The 26,626-nt window shown below is 39.8% G+C and overlaps 1 non-coding gene and 1 pseudogene across 1 annotated transcript; both read right to left on the reverse strand.

Moving 5' to 3' along the window:
- On the reverse strand, window positions 1-25,534 carry LOC100715970 (small ribosomal subunit protein eS8-like; annotated as a pseudogene).
- Window positions 19,668-19,804, reverse strand: LOC111756147 (small nucleolar RNA SNORA2/SNORA34 family). The gene has a single exon (XR_002790628.1). It is a non-coding gene; the product is annotated as a small nucleolar RNA SNORA2/SNORA34 family (small nucleolar RNA).
- Window positions 25,535-26,626: the final 1,092 nt, after the last annotated feature.

Genomic DNA, 26,626 nt, shown 5'->3' on the forward strand with positions numbered 1-26,626 from the left:
TTATTTGCTTTTCCAGGTCTTGATTTTCCTCAGATGGAACTCCAGCTCCTTGCCTTCTAGCATGTAGCCATCTGCTTGGCCACATTGGCTTGGTCTTGATGCAATGCAGACAAGAAGCTTAACCTGCTGGAACAGCTCCTAAAGTAGGCTACTGATTTTGGTGACCTTTTTCCTTTCATCAGACTTCTTTTGAATTTTCTTTGATCTTTTTTTGTTTAAAATTTCTTCTTCCTGGGGCTGGGGATTTAGCTGAGCAGCATAAGCACCTGCCTTACAAGCATGCAGTCATGAGTTCAATCCCTAATACAAATAAAAAAGAAAAAAATAAAATTTCTTATTCCTCAGAAGTCAGCTTGGACCCATTCTCGCAGCCCAGGGGCAGTGTGCAGTAGGATTCATAGCACTGTCTGGTATGATGTGCTGTCAGTGAGCACAATGCAGTTCTTCACCACGGTCTTGGTGCATAGCAGCTTATTATTGGATGCATTGTGAACAACATCAATGATCCTTATTTTTTTTTTAGTACAACACTCTGTGCCCCAGGCAAAGAGATTGCCATCTCCAGCCTCTGGGCTCCATATTTGTTGCCTTTTCGAACTTGGACTGTGTGTATTCGGTGGGGGCCAATCTTAGAGTTAGCAACAGGGTGACCCAACTCATACTACCACTTCTTGTGGTAGGGCTTTCTTTTACCCCAGTGTTGAAGCACTTGTGCCAGTTGTTCCAAGAGATGCCCGCATGCAGAAGCCAGGAAAAAAGCTTGAGCCATCAGACTCGGCTCTGGCAGCTCACCTCCTCCAGAGCCCTAAACTAGCTGGCCACATCATACACGAAATAAATTTTAAAAAGGATAGGGTATGTAGCTCAGTGTGAAAGTTCAATATCTAGTGCCATGAGGGAGAAGGGAGCAGTGGTTGGCAATTCAAAAAGATGGATGTGTGAGAGCGACTGCTGCAGGTCAGCCACAGTACAGGAGTTGCTAATCCCTGAGCATTTATGCCAGCTGCCTGCAGTGGCCTGGCTGGTGCTCCGGTAATGTGGAAAGAAGCAAGACCTCAAGGAGGCACTTTCTGACCCTGTAACTAAAGAAAAGAGAATAAGCCTCTGAATATACGTCAGTGGGAGCAGCTGTGACAGAAAAAAGAAGAAATGACAGGCAGGTAAAGCCAGCAAGCCTGCCTGACTGGGGGTCTGCTGGCCTATAGAGGCCAGCTTTCTAGAGATGCCTCTGTGGAAGTTCAGGCTGTACTACCCACCACTTGAGCCATGAAGCTCAGATGCAGCAAGTACTTTTTATGACAAGAAGGTAAAAATCTGGAGGACAGGGTGAGGAAACCTATGTGATCACAGAGGGTGTGAACAGGACAGACAGACAGGCAATCTCTACTGGGCTTCCTACAGTGTTCTGCCTTTAAAGTGGAGCCAGTGGAAGCCTCCTCTCTGCACCAGTGAATGCCAAGGCCTGAGTGCTAAAGATTGAAAGGAATATTACTGGCAAGGTGGGGAGACCTGACTATAAGAAAGAGTACTAAACACAAAGTAGGACATATTCTGCAGCATAGTGTACTTTGGGAAAACAAGAAAAGGTTCAAAGTAACAGTCCTTGACTTCTCCCTTATGCTTCACATTTTCAGCTATAGAATGGCATATTTTGAATGGAGATATGAAGCCGGGGTTAACTGGTTAACCATTATGACCCTGCCAACTGTCACTTTCTGTATTGTGACCTCTCATAAGAAGTTGAGCACAAGGGCTGAGGGTTTAGCTCAGTGATATAAGCATCTGCTTGGCAAGCACAAGGTCATGAGTCTGATCCCTGGTACCAAAAAAAAAAAAAAAAAAAAAAAAAGAAGTTGAGCACACAGTCTCTGAATTCAAATCCTAACTCTGTCACTTGTTAGTTGTGACCTTCAGCAAGTACTTGACATTTCTGGAATTTAGGATCTTATTTTGTAAGATGGAAACAATAGTATTATGACCCTCCCACATGGTGTTGAGCAATTAAAAATGATAAGACCTTCAAAGCATAGGGCCTAAGAGAATGTGATCAATGAATCTTAGTTATCATTAGAACATTAATTAATATGTCATTTATATGCATAGCCCTAGCCAGGTGCTGAGCTTTACTAGCTGCAGAGGCTCCAGAATTCCCTCTCTTTTCCCTCTCTTTCCAGCCCTCCCTATCTCTTCTTCCTGCCCCCACCAGTGCTGGATCTAAAATTCTGTCTTGCCTTGGAGTGTCTCCAGCTGTTTGCTCATTTTCCACCAGCTGCCTGTGGACCTGTCTCCCCCTCATCATCAACACACACAGACACACATTCCCTCAGGGCACACCTTCACTTAGAGAGCGAGGTCTCTTGCGCAAACCTCCTAGAGCCTGAGTTCATGTGGAACCTGAGGTGGGGAGCCAGAGGAGCTGGGAATCAGCTCTAAGTTATAAACAGACACCTAAAGAGGGTGTTCACAGCAGGCAGCAAATAGCAAATGCTTAAGGTTGTTTTTTTTTAATCAAGCATTTGCAGTTGCTGGGTGTAACCCTAGCCTCCTTCCTCTGTGAAATGTGTGAATGTGCTATTGTCAAGCATTTCACATGTTGATTCTCTCACATTTCACTGACTTGATCCTTCTCTCACCCCACTGACCCAGAATAATGCATACTTGCTCTTTCAAATCAAAGTCTACCCCCACAAATGGCCAAGGGTCATAATGGTTAACCAGCTAATCCCTGCTTTATATCTCCATTCAAAATATGCCATTCTATAGCTGAAAATGTAAAGCATAAGGGAGAAGTCAAGGACTATTACTCTGAACCTTTTCTTGTTTTCCAAAAGTATAAATATGATGCTGCAAAATATTTCCAAATGTTCCCAAAATAGATTCAGTGCTGAGGCTGTGTTCATGCTTGGGCATTCCAGAGAACTGGTTTCACTTTCCAGCTTCAAGTCACTATCTGAGCAGAAGGTGGTGAGGAATTCTTACTTGATGAGGTGCTGAGTAGTCAACTCTTCAAGATTAGAAAAGCTTATTGATTTAGGAGGCATTTGTTATGGAAAGATCTCAATCCCTCTTGGAGAATATCCCTTCCCTGTCCATGTCTTGGCTCTCTCAGTCCCTTGCCAGGCAGGTTATAGCCAGTGTAGGATGTGCCTGCACAAGGCCAGCCTGGACCACAGTGAGCAACCATAACTTTCCTTTTTCACATGTATTTTTTCCAAGTTGTTCAAAGTAGACATGCTTCTTTTATTTTACTGACAGTCTTTTCGCTTCCCTTCATGCCTCTACAATATGTGTTTTTATTAAGTGTAACTACAAAGTTATATATGGTTATTATAAATATTAAAAAGCCACAAAAACTACAATCTACTCATGACAAAAAATCAGACAAGCTTAAACTGATGGACAGTCTGTAAAATACCTTGAATGGTACTCCTCAAAATTCCAAGATCATAAAAATCAAGGAAAATCTGGAAAACTGTTACAACCAGAGGACACTATGGAGACATGACAACTAAATGTATGGTAGTAGTCCACGTGGCATACTGGAACAGGAAGGGGACATTAGGAAAAACCTAGTAAAATCTCAAATACTATGGACAACAGTTATTAATATATATAGTGGCTCACTGATTCTAACAAATGTACCTTAGTGACGTAAGATACCGACAATAGGGAAAACTAGATGTGGCATATACAGTGACTCTTACTATTTTTGAAAATTTTTGTAAGTTTAAATCTTTTTAGAATTAGAGGTTCATTTAAATATTTTCAAAGTTACAGTATGGCATGTGGTAGGGCTAGACGTTTGGAAAGATTCTGGGGTGATGATATGCTCTGTGTCTTCACAAGGTTTGGGGCTACACAACTATATCTACTTGCCAAAACCTGTTGAATCATTCACTTTAGATAATTGCATGTTCATTTTATCAAAAAAGAAACATAAATAAATACAGAAATCTAACAATTTTGAGGGAAAGTGTAATGATGTCAGAAACTTAGTTTGAAGGTAAAATAGATGTAACATATTTTCACATATCTTTGTGTATTTGCATGAGTATATCTATAGGGTAGATTGCTAGAAATAGAATTCCTGGGCTAACCATGTTGTGCCCATTTAGATTACCACCAACAATGGATGAGAATTCTTGGATCCCCACATTTTTACCAACACTAATTATTAACCGATATGTTTTAACTTTTGTAAACCTAAGAGGTAGGAAAAGATAGCTGGGTTCTTTTAATTTTAATTTTAATATCAATTTCAATATCATTTTTATGGTTATTGGCTCTTTGGAATTTCTTGTGTTAGTTTCCTATTCATTTATCTTGACCACTTTTCTATTTTGTTTTGATTTGCAAAATAAATTTGTGTCATAGCATATGTTAAAAGTGTTTCTAATTTTTTTTTTTTTTTTTTTTGCCATTTGTTCGAAAGTACTTATGATGTAAGAGCCGACACCGCAGGGAAAGAGACCCCAAGGACTCAACTCTTAGTGAGGCAAAAAAAAAGTTTATTTCCATGCGCATGGGGTCCTCCAGGCAAACGAGTGTGGAGGGCCCCGAGGGGAATTTGTGCAGGGTTTTTAAGGGCACAAGTGGGAAGCAAGCAGGTTTACAGAAGCAGATCGCATTGGTTAATTTTGAACGGCGCAGGACTTGGCGGATGCTGATTCGAGGCGTCTGGGGCTGAGTAACCATGGAGACCGAGGGTCCTGGTCTGATCTCAGAGTGCCAGGTACAACTCGGTCTCGTTTGAACAGCACATTCCTTTATTTATCTTTATCTTTACAGAGGACAGAACATCTTGTGGTTAATGACTAGCAGATGCATTCCTTCCTGTCCTGCTCTGATTACCTCAATGGGGAGGTTAGGGAGTGAAACATTTCTATGACTCGGGGGGTTACAGCTGGGGAGTCGATTCTCTCATTCCCCCCTTTTTCTTGTGGATGACCTCTAATCTTAGAGGTATGTTGTAGCTAGGGGTTCATATTGTTGACCTATGACCATTACTTTGACCTGAGAAACTTGTCCCCTTATGAATTGGGTAATCCAGTTAATGAGGCAAGGGACAATGGCTAGGATTAGGATTAAGGTCACTAATGGTCCTATCAAGGGAAGGAGATAGGGGAGAATTCCATTTTACATTTTTTTTAAAGGGGGCTCCCATACAAAGATCTTTAACAATTGTTTTTTTTTTTTTTTTGCTTACAGGGGGACCAAAGCCGCCGTGCAAGGTCGGCATCAATGTTATTAAAATCAAAACAAGCAAGCTAAAACAGTTTATGACCAGCATAATCTAACTATGCTTTAGTCAATTTTTAATTTTAAGGGTTACCAGTCTGTTGTGTAGTCCACTGAGTATGTCCCTCGTTGTCTGCTGTTTCCAGTGGCTTTACATGAGTGTAGTGAATCCACGCAGTTTTCCCTGTTACCTTGATGGCAGTGGGGGTACTGAGCACCACGGTGAAAGGTCCTTCCCAGTGGGGTTCGAGGGAGTCATGGTGATGACATCGAACCAAGACTGGAGTCCTTGAGGCCTTGGTCTCTGAAGGCAGGTCCAAGTGTTTTTGTCTAAACAGCTGGTGGATCCAGGCCAACACAGGTTGGAGTGTCTTTAGGGACTTAAGATCTCGATTAGTAGTTTTAGCTAATTTGTTTTCTGACAATCTTGGAACCAATGGCGGGGGCCTCTCAAACATGGCTTTAAAGGGGGAAATTTTAGAAACATATGGGGTATATCTAGCTCTTAACGGTGCAAAGGGAAGAAGGCTCATCCAATTATTGCCAGTTTTTGAAGACAGCTTAGCTAAAATGTCCTTGAGACTTTGGTTCATACGTTCTACTTGCCCTGAGCTTTGTGGCTGATAGGCACAGTGGAGTTTTAATTAATCTTTAATGCCTGGGCTAACTTTTGGGTGACTCGGGCTATGAAAGCCAGGCCATTATCGGACCCCATTGATAGTGGGAGGCCAAATCAAGGTATGATCTCATGCGATAGCCTTTTAACTACCACTAAGGCTGACTCAGACTTAGTAGGGAAAGCCTCTACCCAGCCAGTAAAAATGTTTATTAATACCAAGAGATAGCAGTGTCCCTGTAAATTAAGTTTTACCATGTCTATGAAGTCTATTTTCCAATGTTCTCCTGGAACAATTTCTTGATGTCGGGTGGTCTCCAGCGCAGAGCTCTTGGCTGAGTTGACTAACAAGCACTGTGGGCATCTGGAGCTCGAAGAGGTGGTCAGTTTGTAGAGTTTTGGAATAAAATACTGAGTTCTGAACAATTCTGCAAGGTGAAACAGCTCCCGCCCTAGTGCCTCCAGTAACAGTACTTGTATAACTGGTATTAGCCCCTTGGGGTGGGAGACTTTACTCCAAGTTGAGATGTCAACTGTAGGTCTTTCTTTGTGTAGACTGGTTCTGACAAGGTCAGAGGACTAGTATCAGAGCAGTTACTTTCTTGGTTGACCCCTCTGATGTGGTTGCTATTTTTTAAGTGGCTTGATCTGCCAAACTGTTTCCTAAGGTGACAGTGTCATCTCCGGTTGGGTGAGCCTTGTAAGGAATAGCAACCCATTGAGGCAGCCAGATGGCTGCCAGCAAATCTAGAATCTGTGGAGCATTTTTAGATGGCTCCACGTATATGTACAGTAGCAAAGGGATATCTTCAGTAAAAAAATGTTTACCCTCTTTTCCGTAGCTAGTTTTAGCCTCTCAGTCAAAGCAACAAGCTCCGCCTTTTGGGCAGAAGTGCCAGGCTCTACCCGCTTAACCCAGAGTACCTCCTTTTCGGTGGTCACTGCTGCCCCGGCCACTCGTTTGCCGTTTTGGATGAAGCTGCTTTCATTGAACAGTTGTTGGCATTTCCCAAAAGCTGGTCAGTAGGATCAGCCTGTAGGTTCTGCTGCAGTTCGAGGATGTCAGCGCACTCATGGAGAGAGGTGTCCTTTGTTCCTCCGGATCATCATCAGGCATAAGGGTGGCTGGGTTTAAAGCTGAAGAAATCTTGAATATCATTGACTCTGGGTCTAGAAGCAGGGCTTGACAGTAGAATTCTGGCATTTGAGAGCCTTTTTTCAGGAGGGGTTTTGATAAGAGTCTCTAAACTGTGAGAGGTTACCACAGAAATCACTTGCCCAAAGCGTGTTTCTTCGCTTCCTTAAGTAACATTGTCACAGTAGCTAGTATTTTAAGGCAGGGGGCCATACTCCTGTTACTGGATCAAGTCTTTTGGAGAGGTAGGCTATAGGCCTCTTTCAAGGGCCAATGTCCTGAGTTAGGACTCTTTTGGCAATGTCCCTGAGTTTATCTATGAACAAGATGAAAGGCTTGGTAACGTCAGGGAGTCCCAGGGCTGGGGCCTCTGTCAAGGCCCGCTTGAGCTGTTGGAAGGCCTGTTTACATTTATCAGTCCAGTTCAGCGAATTTTGAGTTTCTCCCTTATGGGAGTCATATAGAGGCAAGCTTTTCAGTAAAATTTAGCCTACAGTATCCAACTGTCTCCAGAAAGTCTCGTCTGTTTTTTAAAAGTTTTTTTCTCATAACACCTTGGCTATCTTTTTGTAAATTTTTTAGTTCTCAAAGACCTTTTTGTGCTATCTCTATTAACTGGCTGAGGGGCATTTCCTTAAACCTCTCAAACCTTTGCAATTTTTGTCTAACATGTGGGGCCGACTGAGTTACAAAGAGAACAACTGGCGATACTGGGAAACCTCCTTACCTCTGGATGTCCAGTCAGGGTGGCACAAAAGGAGAACATGGTTTTGGCATTCCGGATCAGAGAGCCGGCTTCATCTGGATGGCACACTGCTTTTTGTCCAAGGGTGTCACGTGGCAGGCCATCATTTTACTAAAATTATATTTTTAACAAAAAGGGCTTTTTCATAGGTAACAAAATTGTACTGCATAATCTCCCAGATGTTCACAGTACATGCAAGAACTTGTATTTCTAGTATCACCTATAATCTCATTTTAATGAAAACATTTTGCAGCAAAGTACAATGTTATGTATACTTCTACCAAAACTGATCTAATACTGTCAAATTCTGAACACATTTACTTCTTGTCAAACCTGTTATTTGTAGTACTATAAACCAAGACAAATAAAATTTACATCCTCTTGAGCCTTCTACAACTTACAATAATACCTCTCAAACTAAGCTTTAATCTTTTTCCACATTCTGGCATAGCCAGACACCTTTACTTGAAGACCACTCTCTTTGTCCCTCTTTTTACTATTACCAGTCAATTACCTTTTTTTTCACTTCTCAGACAACATCAAAACTCTCAACAAAACCCTTGAAGTCACCTTTTAGTAGTCTAAAACATACTTATTTTATGTCTTTTTACCACATAAAAATGCTGTATTTTAAAAACAAAACTGTAACCTTTTAACTGGCTCAAATATAGTACCGCCTGGTTTTTACTTGGCAAAGTTGACATGACTCTTAACAACCATATATATATATATATATATATATATATATATATATATGCACATGTTTATATTTTCACCAGAGAGAAAAAAAATACTCTTTTTAAAAGGCATGCCGAGGTTGCAAGCAATCAATTGAAGTCTTACATATTAAACAAGGCGCCACAACATTAAAGACACAAACAAAGGGAGCTTCTTGCACAGTTTGGTGAGCTAAAGGAAATAATTTTTCTTATCATGAACCTTGAATCTAATAAGCCATATGGATCCTACAACAGAAATGGGCAACAAGCCCCTAAGTTAGTAACAAGTTTAAACAAGCAACCAAGGAGAGGGCAGAGGAAGGAAGGGTTTTACCCACGGTGGGGGCTCCTCCCTGATGTCCTGCCATACCAAGATGTAGGTGACCCGGTCGGGGTGGCCCTCTCGTCCAGGGCGGAAGATGATGTTCTTAACTGCTAAGATGAGGGGATGGTGGAAAGTCCCCTCTGGTGGCCAACCCACGGAGAATGTGGGCCACTCAGACGAGCAGAAAGTCTGCCATTTACTTTTTTAACCTGTAAGGAGAGATTGTGAGCCCTCTCTCGAACCTCCGACCAATGGTCGAGGCTGAGGGACAATGGGGACGATGTTGTCTGTCCCATGATGTTCTGAAGACAAAGAGTGGTTAGCGTACGCGCGACACAACAAATAACCAATCACAACAGTCACAACACACAGGACAAACAGGCCGGCCACCTCACTCTCACGCATTAGTTTCACACCAAACGAGTCACCTTAGGGGGTGCCTCCAGATTGGCCCGGACGGACCACAGATTGGGAATGAAATTCCCCAGATTGGCCCAGATGGACCACAGATTGGGAATGAAATTCCCCAGATTGGCCCAGATGGACCACAGATTGGGAATGAAATTCCCCAGACCGATAGGAAAATCCTATCGCAAACGGTGAGTCACGGAAAACCATGTGGGGCGTCCCCCGATCACCAAGGAACAGAGAACAGATAACAAAAACAGGTAACAAAAATTGCCCCTGGGGCGTAAAATACCGGTAGATTGATCCTCAGAGTAAAAATAAGAAGCGACCGGTCGTACTCACCCACCACAGAGCCGTTGAGGTCACCTCCCGTGAGACGTGCTATCTCGCTAGGGCCTCCATATGTAAGGGCCGACGCCGCAGGGAAAGAGACCCCAAGGACTCACTCGGGGGGTTACAGCTGGGGAGTCGATTCTCTCATTGATAAAGCTCTTTTGCATTTCCATTGGTTTTGACATTTTCTTTTCTTTATTTCTTTTTTTGGTTTTGCCATTTTTCATGATTTACGTATAGCTTTTGCCATTCTCTATTTTTGTTGTTGTTGTTGTTGTTGTTCACATACCATCCTTTGCAGGTAAAATAAGTGATATAGAGAGGTCATATCAGTTACCCTGTGGTTATACAGATGATGATGAAACTAGGATGTGAACCGAGACCTGTTTACTCTTAGCTCACCTCCTTTTCCACTACAAGGAAGAACAGAAAGAGTTGTTTCCACTTTAAACAATGGAAAATTTTTTGTCCAGGCCTCCTTGTTGCTAAGCCTTGCTGAAGAAACATACTATTAGGCCCCAGAGAAACATACAGTTGGACTGATTACTATACACTGGTGACTCATGATGACCAATCTTGATTGGGCCTTACTGCTGCCACAGAATTTTTTTTTTTGTTTCCTAACTAGCTTATTCAAACCTTACAACAACAATTTCTAATATTCTTCAATTTCTTCTTGCTTCTCATCAACATCTCCTACATTCCTCTTTCATTTCATATAGAAAAAGTCTTTTCAGATGGAATGCTCAACTTCCCCACCACTCTTAAATTTTCTGAATTGGTTATATTCATGGAATGCTCTCTCCCTCCTGCTGTTCTAAAGCCTAAGGAAGGAAGTCCTTCCTTTTATTTTCCACTGACTTCAGCTATTGTCCTCGACTTTACCATGCCTTCCTCTTTTCTCACTTTCTTGACACTCCTATTAACACTTCAATATGCTCAAGCATCCATCTTAAGAAAGAGAAGTGAACACAAACATGCTTCTTTAGTCCTAGATCTTGTAACAAGTTGCTCCTTCTGTTTCTGTAAAAGCTAAGACCTTGTCTGGAAATGGAGAGGTCTGAGATGCACAGTATGTGGTACCAAGTTGCTATTAATCTGTCCTGAAAGAATGAAAAATATATATTGGTTCCTATAGGGGAGATAAGGCTGCACTTGAGGGAAATCAGCTTTTAGCTGAGGAGAGACTTAACTTGAGAAAATGGTATAGCTCCTGATCCTCCGCTGGCCCACTGCATTTGGGTTTAAGTCACTCTGGTGAGACAAGCAGCCAGAAACTATAAGAAACTTTGTAAAATTCTGCGTGAGTGCTAAGACCAAGAGGATGACAGAAGAAGTCACTCATACCTTGATGAGACTCTAAACATAATATGTCCTAGCTTTAAACCCCATTGAACCAGTGTACAAGAGCATAAAGGACAGGATGGTTTGTCCTGCTTCTGCCCATAACAGTTCTCAAGTGGCTCCTGGAGAACCAAATAGTGCCAGACTATTAGGCATGGGCACCAGCATTCTCTTAATGACCACACTCAACAACAATTGCTAATGTAAACACCAAGTTTTGGAACAACAGCAAAGCAGGAATTTTAATTTACAGGTCCATTTATAGGCACATAGGAAGTATCACTCAGGAGAATCCTCAGAAATAAGAGGGACACTCTGAGTGAGCTGATTTCATACCTTGAGCATCTGAGGGAAGGAAAGGTGTAGAAACTTGAGCACAGCTATAAATCTGATTCAGAGTCAGTGGCTAAATGGGCTTGGAGGTCTTTGTGTCTTACAGGTTCATACAGTCACTCAGAAAAATCTCCAAAGGCAGAATCCACTCTCTAAGGCATCTTTTCTTTCCTGAAGAGTGACCAATCTATTTTGAGCACAAGCTATAGTTTGGCCCTTTACTCCCCATAGGAATGAACAAGATGAGAGTTTGGCTTTGTTACATTGGACAACCATCTTCCAGTGTCTTTGGAGGCATCCAGAATCCAAATCTATCCATACTCAAATTCCTTATGTAAAATAGTATAGTGCTTATATATAACCTGCATATGTCCTTCTAGATAGATTATTTATAACACCCAGGACAATGTAAACACTATGCAAATAGTCTGTATACTATATTGTATAGATAACAATAAGGAGAAATATCTATACATGTCCAGACAATTTTTAAAAAATACTTTTGGCCAGGGGTTTAGCTCATTGGCACAAGCACCTGCCTGGCAAGCATGAAGTCGTGAGTTCAATCTCCGACAACAACAACAACAACAACAAAAACAACTCTTTTTGATCCTCAGGTTAATTGAATCTGTGGATATAGAATTTGCCAATGCAGAGAGACAACTCTATTTGGATTAGGGCCTAGGACTGTAGAAAAAGAGTTACTTTCCTCTATAGAGAACAAACTTTCTTTACTGAAGCCTAACACTTGATTCTGATCAGTTGATAAGGTTGAGTGGCAGGCTTCCCTGAATCTACCTGAATGTAAACCTCTTGTTCACTCTTTTCCTCTAATAAACATTTTGTTAAATCTAATTTTTTTGCTGAAACAGGCTTCCATTTAAGAAAACTCTGGTATCACTAGACATGTACAGGCGGCAACTCCAACCATGAAAAGGAAATCTTTCCAATTGGCATACAGTTCTCTGTCTGTCCAAACTGAGAGAGCAGGAAAGAATGTACTTGTGGACAATCACTCTAAAAACTCAAGGGGAAGGAACATAACAGAAGAGAGACAAAGAAACTGAGTGGAATGGAGAGGAAAATGTAGAGAAGAAAACATCCTTTTCTATGGAAGCTGCTTTTGAATGGAAGCTTCTAAGATCCAGGGCCAACATGTTGCCCAGAAATGACTCTCTGAGCACTTTCTCTGTAGCACTAAAGTTTAGAAAGAAGCAGGAGACAGGAGAGATTTTTTTTAAAAAAATTTTTTTTTTGTAAAATAAAAGCAACTGTCTGGAATTGAAGAGAGCAAGAAAGCTCTTCCATCTGCTGCTTCCCCTCCCCTTCTCCCTGCAAATCTAACTAGGTTAAGTTTTAACTTCCTAAGGGCCATAAAACAAAGGCCTGAGGTAATAGCTCCTGACAATATGGGTCTTCTCTACCAGGTAGACCCGTCACAAATTGTGTTAATTGCATCAGATTATATTAGATTGTACATTCTTCACAAAAATAGCTTCGCTTAAATCATAGTAATCCCTGTAACTTGGCCTTACTGTGAATGTGTGTCTTCCTTTTCCTCTGGGCAAAGGATTGATATGTTAATCAATGTTCTCCTCTGTAAAGAATTGTAAAATCTTACCTAATTGATATGTTAATCAATGTTCTCCTCTGTAAAGAATTGTAAAATCTTACCTAATTGATATGTTAACAATTGTTGCCCTCTACAAATAGAATGGTTGTGGTGCTAAAGTAAGGTAATTAAGGGTGTTAATTGCTGTTAGACTTTTCTATTCAAGAGGCTTTGTGGTGCGAGTTTCCAAACTATGTGCAGCTCTACCTCCACAAGACCCAGTGTTTCTGGGCCATTTGAGGTAAACAGGCTGTTTTTCTCAGTCATGGGACAAATGCCCGTTCCTAAAAAGTGCCACCCCCTCTGGGAAAACACCCCCCTTGCCCCACAAAGAAACCCAATCCCTTAAGGACAGCTCACAATCAACCCAGCTCTAATCGCTATGATTGGCTTCTGTAACAACACTTGCCTGCTTTGCGGTTTTAGACTTTAAAAGACACAGCCCTGCTAGAGTGCAGGTTTCTCCGTTCCTACCTGTTTCAGGGACCCCGTGCGCACAGAATAATAAAAACCCTTTTGTTCTTACATGAGAGCTGAGTCCTTGGAGTCTCCATCAGGACACCGGTCTTACAGAATGACTCAGCGTTAACACAGAGTTTGGAAAATTTTCTGTAGATTGTAAAGATGCAGATCTGAACAACATACTTCTGACCTATTTGGTCTTGCAAGAACCTTAAATGCTTTCTGAATCCTGAAGAAAAAATTCAGTAACATTTAGGAGCATTTTGATATTGCAGGCATTCCATCATATTTTTAAAAATATGTAACATTTGCTTGGTATTTATGAAGCTTTCAAATGAGAAAAGGAGATGGGGAAGGAAGAGATGAAGAAGAGGTTTCAGAAGAGGAAAGGAATTTCCTGTCTTAACATTTGGCAATCTCCAACATCTAATGTTGAGAAGTTTTAGGCTTTTATTTGTTTCCTTAGGTGCACAAAGTAACCAGAAGAGGGAGTGCTGTAATAAATTGTTTGTCCTTTCAAAGCAAATTGTCTACCTAGTCACCCACATACAAAATTCACATAAGCTTTACTCATTGTTTTAGCTACTTCACTTTTGTTACTCAGGCATAATATCCAACAGCCAAAGTTAAAGGAGGGAAGGTTTATTATTTGGGGGGGGGCGTTATTTTATTCACAGTTTGTAGAGGTTTCATTCCATAGTCAGCTGGCTCCAGGGCAAAGTGGCATGGCACACAGGCATCGCAAAGGAGAAACAGTTCATAGGGTGCAGAAGATTACAAAACAAGTAAGGGGAACACCACAGCTCTTTCTACCCCCTATATCTTATCCAGGCTACTTAGAGTAGGCAGCACTGACACCCTTAATCCTAGTGCCCTTAGCACTATCATTGTACTTGAATCAATCCCAGATTCATACACTCTAAATCTTGCCACTCCTGAACAAGCCCCAGCTATTACTGGATAGGGCTTTGGGGGGATATCTAAACACAAGCTATAATAATCATCTTACTGTAGAAAGAAGTAATGTTTTGGGTCTTAAATTGTCCTGGGTTGAATTTAACTCTCACTACTTGGCTTCAGTCTGAGGTAACCCCAAGAGGACTGCTCCTGTTGACAGGAGCTTACAGCTCCAATCCATTCACGACAAATCTCAAAGATCCTGTGTAGAAGGGCTTGAGATTCCTGGATATTCGAGATCACTGAGCTTTATTCACTGCCTGAGGAAGGCAGGCCTTGTTATTATATAGGGAAGCTGGGGTTCCAAGAAGTTAAATAACATACTTTAAAAAGCTTCTAATAGTAAGTCTTATGTTATGTGTATTTGAGCACAATAAAAAAAAAATTCTGGTATGTCTCTCCACTATTACCACCACTATTACCACCATCATAGCTCAGGTCACTGTCTTCTCCCCTCTGCAAAGCTATCACAGAGTCCAAAGCTGTCTTTATGCTTCTGCTTTTGCCTGCCCCCAGTTACTGATGCAATGTGTATGAGAGTGGAGCCCATAAATTCACCTTATTAACACCTCAAACAGTGCTTGCTGAAATTTGAGAATTACTAACAGAATGAAGCTCAAACATGCTATTTTGATAATATTTTTCATTATTTCCCTAATGTACACATCTTTGAATTTTTGTAGCTGCTTTGTATTTTGGGAAAAGACAATTATTTGACACACATTGAGGAAAATGATTAAGATAGCATTTTGAACTTCAAGCTAAAGGAAAGAGTGAGGTAAGAAGAGAGAAAAAAGAGGAGGAAGAAGAAGAGTGGGAAGAAGAAGAGGAGGTGTTATAACTTGGGCCCCGGTATAAAATCCAAGGAGGCAAGAGACCAAAAATTTACGTGGCAAAGGCTTTATTTCCAGGCCTGGCAACCAGTCTCCGGGAGCCAATTTGGAGACTGTCCCCCAGAGGCTGAAGGGAGGACTTTTAAAAGGGCTGGAGGAAAAGGCGGGGGGAGAGAAACAAAGAAACCTGTACAGCCATCAAACTTGTTGACCTGAGTCTGGAAACTGTATTGCTTTCCACTTAGCTCTGACAATCTAGGGAGTTTCTGGTGTTTTTTAAATTACTCCCATCCTGCAGACTGACATTATCTCAGAGTGGCACGTCTGCAGCAATATTTGGAGAAGAAAGTGGATAGTTAATTATCTCAGGACAGCTTGTCTTCGCTAGTGAGTGCGAAGGGGTCACGAGTTATGAGACGCTGGAACTTAAGTTTTATAAAGACCTGATATTTAACTCATTTGATACATACAGAACAAAAGGAAAGCACCGATTGGGGTTTGGGCCATAGTATTATCCGGTAATTTCTTTAAGCTAAGCAGTTCTTAAAATTGGGGCAGGCTCATTTTACGACAGATCATCACTGGGTCGGGGGGAGGTCACCAGAAACCCAAATTCTTTATGGCCTAGATAGATAGGTGAGGGGAGAGGGAGGCAATAAGGCACCATACAGAACAGAAAACGGCGGTAATGTGTCAAGGTCAGGGTAAAGGGTTAAACTCACAGGCAAATCTCTCTGCACACAAGCAGGTTACTTTAAACAAGTGTAAATTAATTGCCATTCTAGTTTTTCTTAGCTCTTTAGCAGAGAATAGAGGCGCCTAGCAGTGATTAACAACCCTTGTTAGCTTGTTTTAGCACAGCTTCTGTAGTTTGTAGAGGGCAACAATGGTTAACATATCAATTAGGTGAGATTCTTGCAATTCTTTACAGGGGAGAGTGTTGCTCAACATATCAATTAGGTCACTTAACATATCAGTTAGGGAAAAAGGATAAAACAAACACATTTAGTAAGCCCCTATACAGGTTTGCTATAATACACATATAACGAAGCTATTTTCTTAGAGTACAACAGAGGAAGAGAAAGAGATGAGAAGGAAAAAGGGACAAGAGGAGAAGAGAGGAGGGGAGAGGAGAAGAGTGCACAGGAGAGGAGAGGATATAGAGAAGAGAGGAGAAAAGATAAGGAGAGCTCTAGATTTAGAACTTAGCTCAGATCCTATCTCCATCGCTTACCACCAATATAACCCAAAGCAAGTTACTTAACTTCTCTGATCCTCAATCTCCTTACCTGCTAAAAATTATACTATACTAATATTTTTCTGTGAAGATTAAATTAGATAACACAGGCAAAGTGCTTAGTACTCTTTGAAGAGGTGGAATTTGAGCAGATCCCTGAAAATAAAGTGAAGAAATGAACAATGTAACTACAGTTACTCTCTACATCATTGAGGGATTAGTTTCAGGATTCCTGTAGGTACCAAAATCACTAGATGTTCAGGTCTTTTATGTAAAATGGTGAGACATTTGCATATCACCTATGTATATCCTACCATATTCATTAAATCATCTCTAGTTTACCTAAAACATCTAATACATGGTAATACTATGCAGATTGTTGTTATCTGTTATAGAAAAAAAAGTGCTGTATGTGCTCAGTAAAGATGCAATGATTTTAAGAACTCAACAATGGCTACCATAAAGACATTATGGTGGCCTCTGTTGATTTCCTGTGGTCTTGTTGTGAGGTCCTGTGTTTCTTTCATTGTTCTGTTTTGTTTTGTTTTATTCTCTTTAAAATAAAAAAATTAAAATGCAGTGATTTTTTTCAAATCACTTTTTCAAAGTGACTTTTGATCTCCAAGTTTTGAATGTGGGGAGGTTGACCCACAAATATGGACAACTGAATGTATTTTATGTTTGTAATTCTTTGTTTAAGCTTAGAAAACAGAAATTTTACATATTAATGGCATGGTTTCACAATAAATGTCACAGTTGTTTTCTCATTGCTTAGTTTAGTACACAGTTCATTGTAAGAGCTAAGTTAAGTTTACTCTTTTTTTTACTGTAATCATTATTAATATTATTAAGGTTGGGGCTAGGATGAAACATACCAGCAAAAGCTTATCCTAGGCAAGGTGAACCACCACATCTTGAAAGCTGGAAGCATTTGAAAAAACTGGGTGGAAATGGATCAGATGAAAGCCAAAGAAGCTCCTGTCAGTTAGCATCAATATTCTCAGAAATGAAGGAGGTGAAATCATCTCCTGGGAATGAAGGGGAGGGTGGTGGCTCGGACTGGGGGCTTGAGGAGAGGGCAGGAAATTTAGAGCAGCTGCTGTAGGGAATGTGATAGGGAGTCAGAAAGCAAGGAATGAATGGATTGTTGTAGAGCCAGATGGGGCCAGCTTTGGGTAAACAGTAGCTTTGGCAGGGAACATGATGAGCAAGATTTCTCCAATGAGCCAAGCATGGAAACAGTCCCCTGCAAGGGGTCACTAGGGACTGCAAATTAGAAAGGCAGGCATGAAAAAAGGTAGGATAGTAAAGAATTCTAGAGTAGGCACAGGAAAATGGAAATTTCCATAGACCTGGAAGAAAAAGTTGCATTCATTTCTTCCACAGATATTAGCCACTAACTACATACTTTATACATATTATTCAATTGCCTGGTCATATGGGATGGGTGCAAAAATATACATACAAAATCCCTGCATCTAAAATACGTTCACACAAAGGTTTGGACAAAAATGTTTATACAAGCTATACTCATCATTGTGTAAAACTAGAAATAACTCAGATATTCTTCAATAGGTGCATGGATGCACATGCTGTAGTACATCTCTGAAATTATTCAACATTATGAAGAAGTGAACAATCAGAAACCATACAGAAACACAAATGAACTTCAAAATCAGCATGCCGAGTAAAAGAAGTATGTACTGCATGATTATATTTGTATAACATTATAGAAAATGAAAATCAACCTATAGGTACAAAAAGTAGATCATTAATTGTTTTGGACCAGCAAGAGGGAAACCCAAAAATCATAAAGAAATTTTTGAAGACATGGATAGTTTTTTTTTTTTTAATTTTGTTTTTGGTGATATTTTCACAGGTATATACATATAGTAAAAAAAAACCAAATTGTGTATTTTAAATGTATGCACTTTTTATGTTAGTCATCCCTCAAAAGTTATACAAAGTAAACATTTTAAAATTGACCTTACAAAATCCTTACCTTTATGAAACTTACAACATACATAGGCAAGATTAACAAGAAACTAGTAAGCAAATAATTAGGATCATTTTAGATAATGCTCCCTCCTACAGAGTAAATACACAGGGCAATGAGACTATTAGGTAAAGAAAGGAAAAAAGAGTAACTGTAGATAGGATGACTTAGAGAAGCCTATGAGGATGTAGAATCTGAGCTCAGACCTGAATAATGAAAAGGAAACAGCCATGAGAAGATACAGAGGGAGAACATTCCAGGTTGAAAGGCAAGAAACAGCATAATATGTTCAAAGGATAAGAAAAAGACCAGTGTAACTTAGTAAGCAAGAAGGAAGAATTAGGGTAGGCCCTCCTGATCATATCCTAAGGCCTTCAGGGGATGCTGAAAGATTAACATATACTAAAATCTACATATACCATGCTTTTTTCCTATACATACATATGTACACAAATTTAATGCCTTTTACATTTTCATGCCTTCACCACCACCCCCCATTCTCTCCAGAATCTCATTTTGTGCCTCAGATAGATCTCCAACTCCCAGGCTCAGGTGATATTACTGCCTCAGCTTCTCAAGGTGTACACCACAAAGTCTGGCTACCTTTTCCATCTTAGCTAAGCACTGCTGTAACTCAATAGAGTTATAAATATAGCTATAATTTTTGCAGTTGAGATACAACAGCCAAACAGGCATGGATTTCTTTAACCTTCTTCTTTTAACTGGTAAATTTTCATCTGTTCTTTTTTTAAGTCTTTTTTATTTTATTTTATTTATTTTTTTTTGTCTTTTTCCTTTTTATCGGTACCAGGGATCGAACCCTCGACTGCCTGCTTGCAAGGCAGGCACTTATGCTGCTGAGCTAAATTCCCAGCCCCTCTTTTTTTAATTTTTATTTTAAAGGGGGTAAAATTAAACACAACCAAACAGAACAAAATAAGACATAAGAAAGCAATGTAAGAGATATAAATTTCAACCAGACAACCTGAGATCTTTACTATCTATCATATTGTTTCTTGTTTTCTTCCAAATAGTTGTCCATGTCTTCACATATAGAGAATTCATACAAAACAACATCAACATAGTATAAAACTGATCCAAACAGAATGAGGAAGGCGTTTTAGGTCTTCAAAACCAGACAATATGGAAGTTACTAATGGCTGTTGTAGAGTCTCTCGTTATCTTCAAAATAGCTGTCCATACTTTCATGTATATTGAAGTTCAACAAAACAAAACAGGCTGGAGGGAGGGTTTGCTTGTTTTCCCAGTGCTCCAGGTCCCAGCATGGTGTGGGTCCCAGTAAACACCAGTGGCTCCTTTCCTGGGCTGCTGCAGCCTGCCACACTCACAGCCGCTCACCAGGGGGAAGCTTCAAGCTGTTTCTTTCTAATGAATTGACCATTTCACTGCCCAAGTTCTGAAATAGCCAACAGATCATAGAAAGACATCTCTTTAGGCTCCTGCTTGAAACCAACAGTGTCAGGAAGCTGCCGGCCTTGATTCAGGGCCAGTCTTTAACCTTCTTAACAATTTCACGGATTAAAGATTTGTTCTTACCATAGGTCTTGGCAACTTCAACACACAATTTTTTCCTTTCCTTAATAAGTTGGGAAGTTTCACATTTCACTTAAAGGAAGAGCTTTACAGCTTCTCTTTAGCATATACAAATCATCAGTATCATTACCTTTATACTCAGGTCACTGTTAAACACAATATGGGTTACTCGCACACAAGTACTGTGATACTGTGGCATTTAGTCTCATAACTGATCTGTGAAGCAACACAGCTATTAAAGTACTAATGAGACAGATAATATCCAGTATAAATACACTGGGCAAAAAGGATGATTCATGCTCTGGGTGGAATAAACTGCAATGGCACAAATTTTCATCCTACTACTCTGAAAAAGTACATAATTTAAAACTTATTAATTGCTTACTTTTTGAAATTTCAAGTTAATATTTGCTGACCATAGTTTGCTACTAGTAACTAAAGCTATGGAAAGTGAAACCATAGACATGGAAAACTACTATTTCAGGAGATATTATTTAGGGAAATTGACAAGGATCAGATCATGTGGCCTTATAGAGAAGGGATTGTATTACAATTTTGTAGATAATACAATGGAAGGTCTTAAGTAAAGAAAAGATTTTTTTTTGTGGTACTGGGGATCCAACTCACGACTTCATATTTGCCAGGAAGGCGCTTGTGCCATTCAGCTAAATCCCTGGCCCAGAAAGGACATGATTTGATTTATACTTTAATTTTGCTCTACTGTTGTGTAAAAGGACAATGCTAAAAGCAAGAAGATAATTCAGGTAGTGTTTGTTATACTAGTACAGGTAAAAACAGTGGAAGTATAGAGTATGGCAGTACATGTGGAAATCATGAGATGTGGTTATATGCAGAACTACTTCTGGAGATAGAATGGAAAGAAGGTGGCCTCTATATTGGATGGGAGAGAGTGACAGAGCAGAATCAATATGACTCTTATTTTCAGGAGCAAGTAGAATGTTGGTGGTAGTTCCTTATATAAAAATGAAGAGCAAATTGTGAAGGAACTCAAAAGGTGATTTGAATATGTTAACTTTAAGACAAATTTAGGTACTCAAGTAGACAGGAATGTATGTAAATTTGGAACTCAGTACAGGTTTTAGCAACATACTTATGTGGGAGTTATCATGGTAAAGATTGTATTTATAAGTGAGGCTGACATTTAGCATATTGGGATTACTTGAAATCACAAGGGGAAAAGTATAAAATAGAGAAAAGGAGATATCCTAGGATGGAGCCTTGGGTAGTTAAACATTAAGATCTTGAAGAAATGTGGAGGAACCAGCAAATAACAGAGAAAGAAAAGAGCTAATGAATAAACTTATATACAAGAGACTGAGATGATATGGAAGTCAGAGAAAAGTGTCAGTGAAGGAGTGATCAACTCCATGGAATACTTCTGAATAGTCACAAAAAATAAAGACTGAAAATCAAATATTAGATTTGGCAATTAGCATGACAAATTTCACTGGTGTGCTGATAAAAATCCTGTAGCACTGGATTGATGTGAAATAGAAAGGTAAAAAACCAAAGTGTAGACCCATTCATTCAAGGACTTTTACTCAATAGAGAAGGGGTTAGTGCAACTGAGGCTCAGAGGTAGAACACTTACCTAGCACAAAGTTTCAATCCTCAATACCGTAGGAAATAAAAAAGAAGGACTCAGAGGAATAGAGCATTGGATTAGAGAGACAAAAGCCAGGAGTTATTTTTAAAGTGGGTGAGACTGACATAATTTTTGTGTTGTCAGGAATGAGAAAAATTGAGGCAGAAAAAAGCTGATGGCCCTGGAAAATAGGGCCTTGTCATGGTAAGAAGGAAGCACAGAATACTAAACCTTTACCCTGAACCAGACACTATGTTACTAGTTAGTCTTCACAACAACCCTATGGTGTTAAGTATTAACACACAAACAGTGAAAGACTGCCCAGAAATTTGGACTCTGACAGTCTGGTTATAGAGCTTATATCCCTACACTATGTTCTTCTACTTTAGTGAATGATGAGAGAGTCAAAGGCAGGGGCTCTTGAAATGACCAAACTTCTGTGCTAAAAAGCTTAAACTTCTAAAGGACTGCTACAGTTACTCAGAACACAGGCTGGAGCCTAACTCAGCTGATTTCAGAATGCCCAGCTCTCTGAGCGTGGCTTGTTACTTGGCTATGGCCTTGGTCTGGCACACACTTATAGGTAATGGCAGGAAAATGATTATACTTACACTGTCACAGCCCCTGGGAACCATCTTTGTGCTTCTTGCTTGATTCTTCTCAGCCATTCGTCTGGGATCTTCTTACTTGCAAAAGTAGACTTTCAGTGGACAGAGGACTAAATAGGGAATAGGCTAAGTGTTTCTCTCATTTTGTGCCTGCTTCTATTCCCATGTACATCTCCACCCAACTCCCCACTCTATAAGACTTATATGAAACTGCAGGTGCCATTCTTGATGGATGAAATTTAGTCATCTGAATTGCCCCAAAAGCTGTAGGTTTAATAAAAGGTCACTCTTCATCTATCTCTCCTAAGACACCATTAAAGACATATTCCTTGTATCATTGCTGGGATGAATGACAGGTTAGATGTCGATGAATAAGATCATTAGATACTGGCAATGCAGAAAGTATCAACTTAGAGTACTGAAACTGAGAGTGACAGAGGGGAGCTTGGAACAGGAAGGAAGAACATGTCAATCTCATACATGACAAAACACCAGAGAAGTGATGTCATGAGAGATGGGACAAAATTAACAGGTTTCTTCTCTCTGTTCTTTCTCTTGCCAGGCCTACTGGAGTTTCATCCCCTACTAAATCACACTTAGATCCTAAAAAACAGCCACAGGAAGGCCTTCTCTCCTTCCAGGGACCTGAAGTATTGCCACGAATGGACATCTTGTGTGTCAGGTTTGTGACAATTTGACAAATTTGAATGACTGCAATACTCTTGTCAACAGCTACCTTAGTCTTTCTCAGAGTTCTAAGAGTATCTGGCAGTAAGAACAAAATGTGGGGAGTTGTGGAGTGTCTAGTACATTCCCCTTGGTACTCGCCTCAACATGTGTAAACATTTCAATATATTTCTCCTTCTATATCCCACTGAAACCCACCACAGAAGATTCTTTCTTCTAGTTTCATTTTTGGATTGTCCTAAGTGACTTGCTATAAAATATGAATACTCTTGGGAGCGGTGTCATTTAAGGCATTGATTAAACTATGAAAATTCATATATTTTAACTGCTTGCCTTTTTCTCTGACTTACCTAAAAGGGCACTGTGGCATAATAACTTGAGTACATTTAACAGTCCCTAACCATACATTTTAAAATGACTAAGATAAAGCCATGTGAAAAAAAATAAATAAATAAAGCCATGTGTAGTGGCCCGTGCCTGTAATCCAAGGTACTTGGGAGGCTGAGACAGGAATATTGTAATTCTAAAATCAGCCTGGGCAACTCAGCAAGACTCTGTCTCAAAATGAAAACATTTAAAAATGGTTGGGGAAAGGCCAAGGATTTAGCTCAGTGGTGTAAGCACCTGCTTGGCAAGCATAAGGTCATGAGATCAATCCTTGGTACCAAAAATAATGTTTGGGGATGTACCTCACTAATCTCTGGAATCCATGCTCAGCACTGAAAATAGAAGACTAAGATGGTATAATTTTAAACAGTATAACTCAGGCATCTTTTATTTTGACTGCGCTCTCTTCAGAAGAAGATTCAAGCCTCCACTTTGACTATGGTTATGACTCTGTCTGCCCTTAAAACACTGTTGATGTAGCTCTGGCAGAGCTATCTGTTTCCTTGCCCTAAGGTTTAGCACAGAAGACAGTGTGCTTTAATCACACTGTATTCTTAGACTGTATTTTAAGTAACAAAAGAGCTAAAAAGTGACTTCCCATTCAACATTCTCACTCAGGTCATTTTGGGTTCATCAAGACTCTCTACTGACCCATATAATACTTGGTCATTCTCAGTCATGCTCCCTTCCTTTCCCTTTCTCCTGCTGTTCTTACAAAATCCACAGAACCTGATTCTTGCCTCCATTCTCTTTTTTCATCCCTTCTTCCAGTCACTGAAGAACTGTGTGTTTAAAATATTCCATACCTATATCTTGAAGATAATATGAAGATAATATGAAAATAATATGCAATGTATTGTTGTTACTCTCATAAGTAGCCTGCATTGAAACTGTTTTATTGACATTTAAAATTTTTCTCTTTCAATTAAAAAAAATTCTGAACTACATTGCCAGTGAAACCCTGTAAATAAAGCACTATTTTAATTTCTTTTGAGCTGGGGGGGTCTCATTATATTGGTCAGACTACTCTAAAACTATTTTAAGTCAAATGGATCTTGTTGCCATAGCCACCCATGTAAGACTGCAAATGTGCATCTCCCATCACCACCTGTGAATGGCTTGTCATAATTTTTTTGAAAAGAGAACCATGGGCCTGAAGAGTAGAGGAATTAAAGCAAGGAATGAGATAGCTCTGTGTGCTTTTTTAGTCAACCAAGATTCTGAGAATGTGGGAGAAAGACTCAGAAATCTGGAAGCTAGTGATTAAGTACAGTAATAGCAATCTTCTTTGGCCAATAAGAGTATACTCTACACAACAGAAAGTTTTCTCTTCCTTTCATTTCACCCGCCCAATTATTCAAGGTAGAAAAATGAAAGTATCACTTAATACCATGCATACCCATAACTGTTATAATTCTCTCAGTACTTTCTCATATGCAATCTCAGTTGATCTTTAAATTCCCACAGCTGTGGAGGGATTTTATTGACATTTAAAATTTTAAATTTTAGGAGGCCAGAGGGATTCAGCAGCTCAGTAGGACAAACAAAGCTCATTCACTGGCAGAGCAAGGGCGGGACACAAGTTCTTCTGCTTCATGGTCCTTTGCTCTTTCCATGGCACCATACTGTATTTGATTTAGTCACTAGGTAAGGCTGTTTGAAATGCAGCCCAAACTTATTCCATTTGTGATACAAATTATGTTTAGACCTTGAGTTTATAAAAGCAATGACAATTTGGAAAAGACATGGTAACTAAAATTAAATGAAAGACTCCATTTGTATCCTAGAAGAGTAAAATTTATAACACAGATATATATCTGTAATGAACAGAAAGCTTCTGTTTATTTTTGTACATGTTGTATGGTGCTTGGGGTTGAACCCAGGCCCTCATTCATTCTAGGCAATTGCTCTATCACCAAGCTACAACCTCAGGTCTACTATTATACTGTTGATGAGCACTTCCAGACACTGGAACTCAAAACATCTCCTAGTCCCTTTTTGTTGAAAGTCTCAAGTTACAAGCAGGGAAACATGGTCTCTCTTCTGCTTCATCATTATTAGAGAGCGAAGGTCTGAATCTGAATGAAAATAGGATCTCATATGCAGAATGTAGAAATAGATTGCTCCATGTAGTGAAAATAGAATTGCTCTAATTTATTAGATAAATGTCATCTTTGAAATCACAATAAGGACAAAGCTAACATTGTCCCTATTTGTACATCAGTGCATGCTACTTGGGAAAACATTAGAAAAACTGGGGGTTGGTCAAGCATATAGTTTTATTTCTTGTTTTTATCTTTTGCTTTCACAATATGATTGCATCAGTGCTCTTGAAGACAGCTAGTATCCAGACTTCTAGGAAGCTTCATTACCTGGGGCACAGTTGTAACCGTGAACATGGTTGAAAAAAGCAATTGATCTGTAAAAAAAATTGTTCTCCTCCAGGCCAGTTCACTTTTCTCATGAGGAACTTTCGTTAGCTACTCTGCTTACAAATTTTTAATGGGTACATTAAGTCATCATAAAAAGGTGTTTTTCTGAAGCAAGAATGTTTTGCCATAGGATTTGTTTCCCACAGACGGGGTATCAATGCTTACATATGATATTGCCCTAATGATTCCTAGTTCCTTTAATTTGTGGTAAAAACACTTTAAATGTCTACAGACAAAATGTTACAATGTTTTAACACCTAAAGAAAGGATTAGGCTTCATTATCAAAATAACTTTGTGTTCACAGTTAAACAAGATAATTGCACAATAGTGTTGTTTTCAGGTATTTCTCCCCTCCCCACCCCCAGCACTGCTGTTTTCCAGGTATTCCTTGCACATCCCCTCAGGCCTCCTGAAGGTGGCTTTCACCACATCTCCTCTCATACTTTCCTTGCTTTGGACAGTTGTGCAATCCCTGGTCTCCTCATTTAACGAGAGGGGGCTAACTTAGAGCTAGAACTTGCTGAGGCAGGAAGGTTGTCAGGAGTTCTAAGGTGGCACCACGTAGGTGCTGGCTCAAGAAACCCAAATTTAAAAATTAGCTTTTATAATAACTAACAACAATGAGCCTAGAAAGGTTTTCGTTTCTTTTCAGTGCATCTTGAAAAACTGAGAAAGGAAAGTGTATAACTTTGTTTTGACTCATATTTGACAGGGTTTCAGAGTTGAGAAAAAAGGAGGAGGAAATAAATGAAGCAGGTATAACTTTGGAAATACTTGAAAGTTAATTCATTTAGCTACATTAACCTTTTCTTTACTATGCTGCCCAGGCTGGTCTTGAGCTCCTGGGCTCAAGTAATCCTCCTGCCTCAGCTCCCAAGTAGCTAGAACTACAGGCACACATCCACTTTAGACCTTTTCTTCACCCACAATTATTCATATCATATTGAACCTGTTCATATAAATATACATATTATAACAACTCAACCCCCAAATCCAAATATCATTTCCACAAACAAAAAAAGATTTTCTCTTTATGTAGAACTAGTTTTCAAGGCTGG

The sequence above is a fragment of the Cavia porcellus genome, unplaced genomic scaffold (genome assembly GCF_034190915.1).
Source record: "Cavia porcellus strain 051 isolate PalLab524CR breed Dunkin Hartley unplaced genomic scaffold, mCavPor4.1 scaffold_3, whole genome shotgun sequence".
NCBI lineage: Eukaryota > Metazoa > Chordata > Mammalia > Rodentia > Caviidae > Cavia > Cavia porcellus.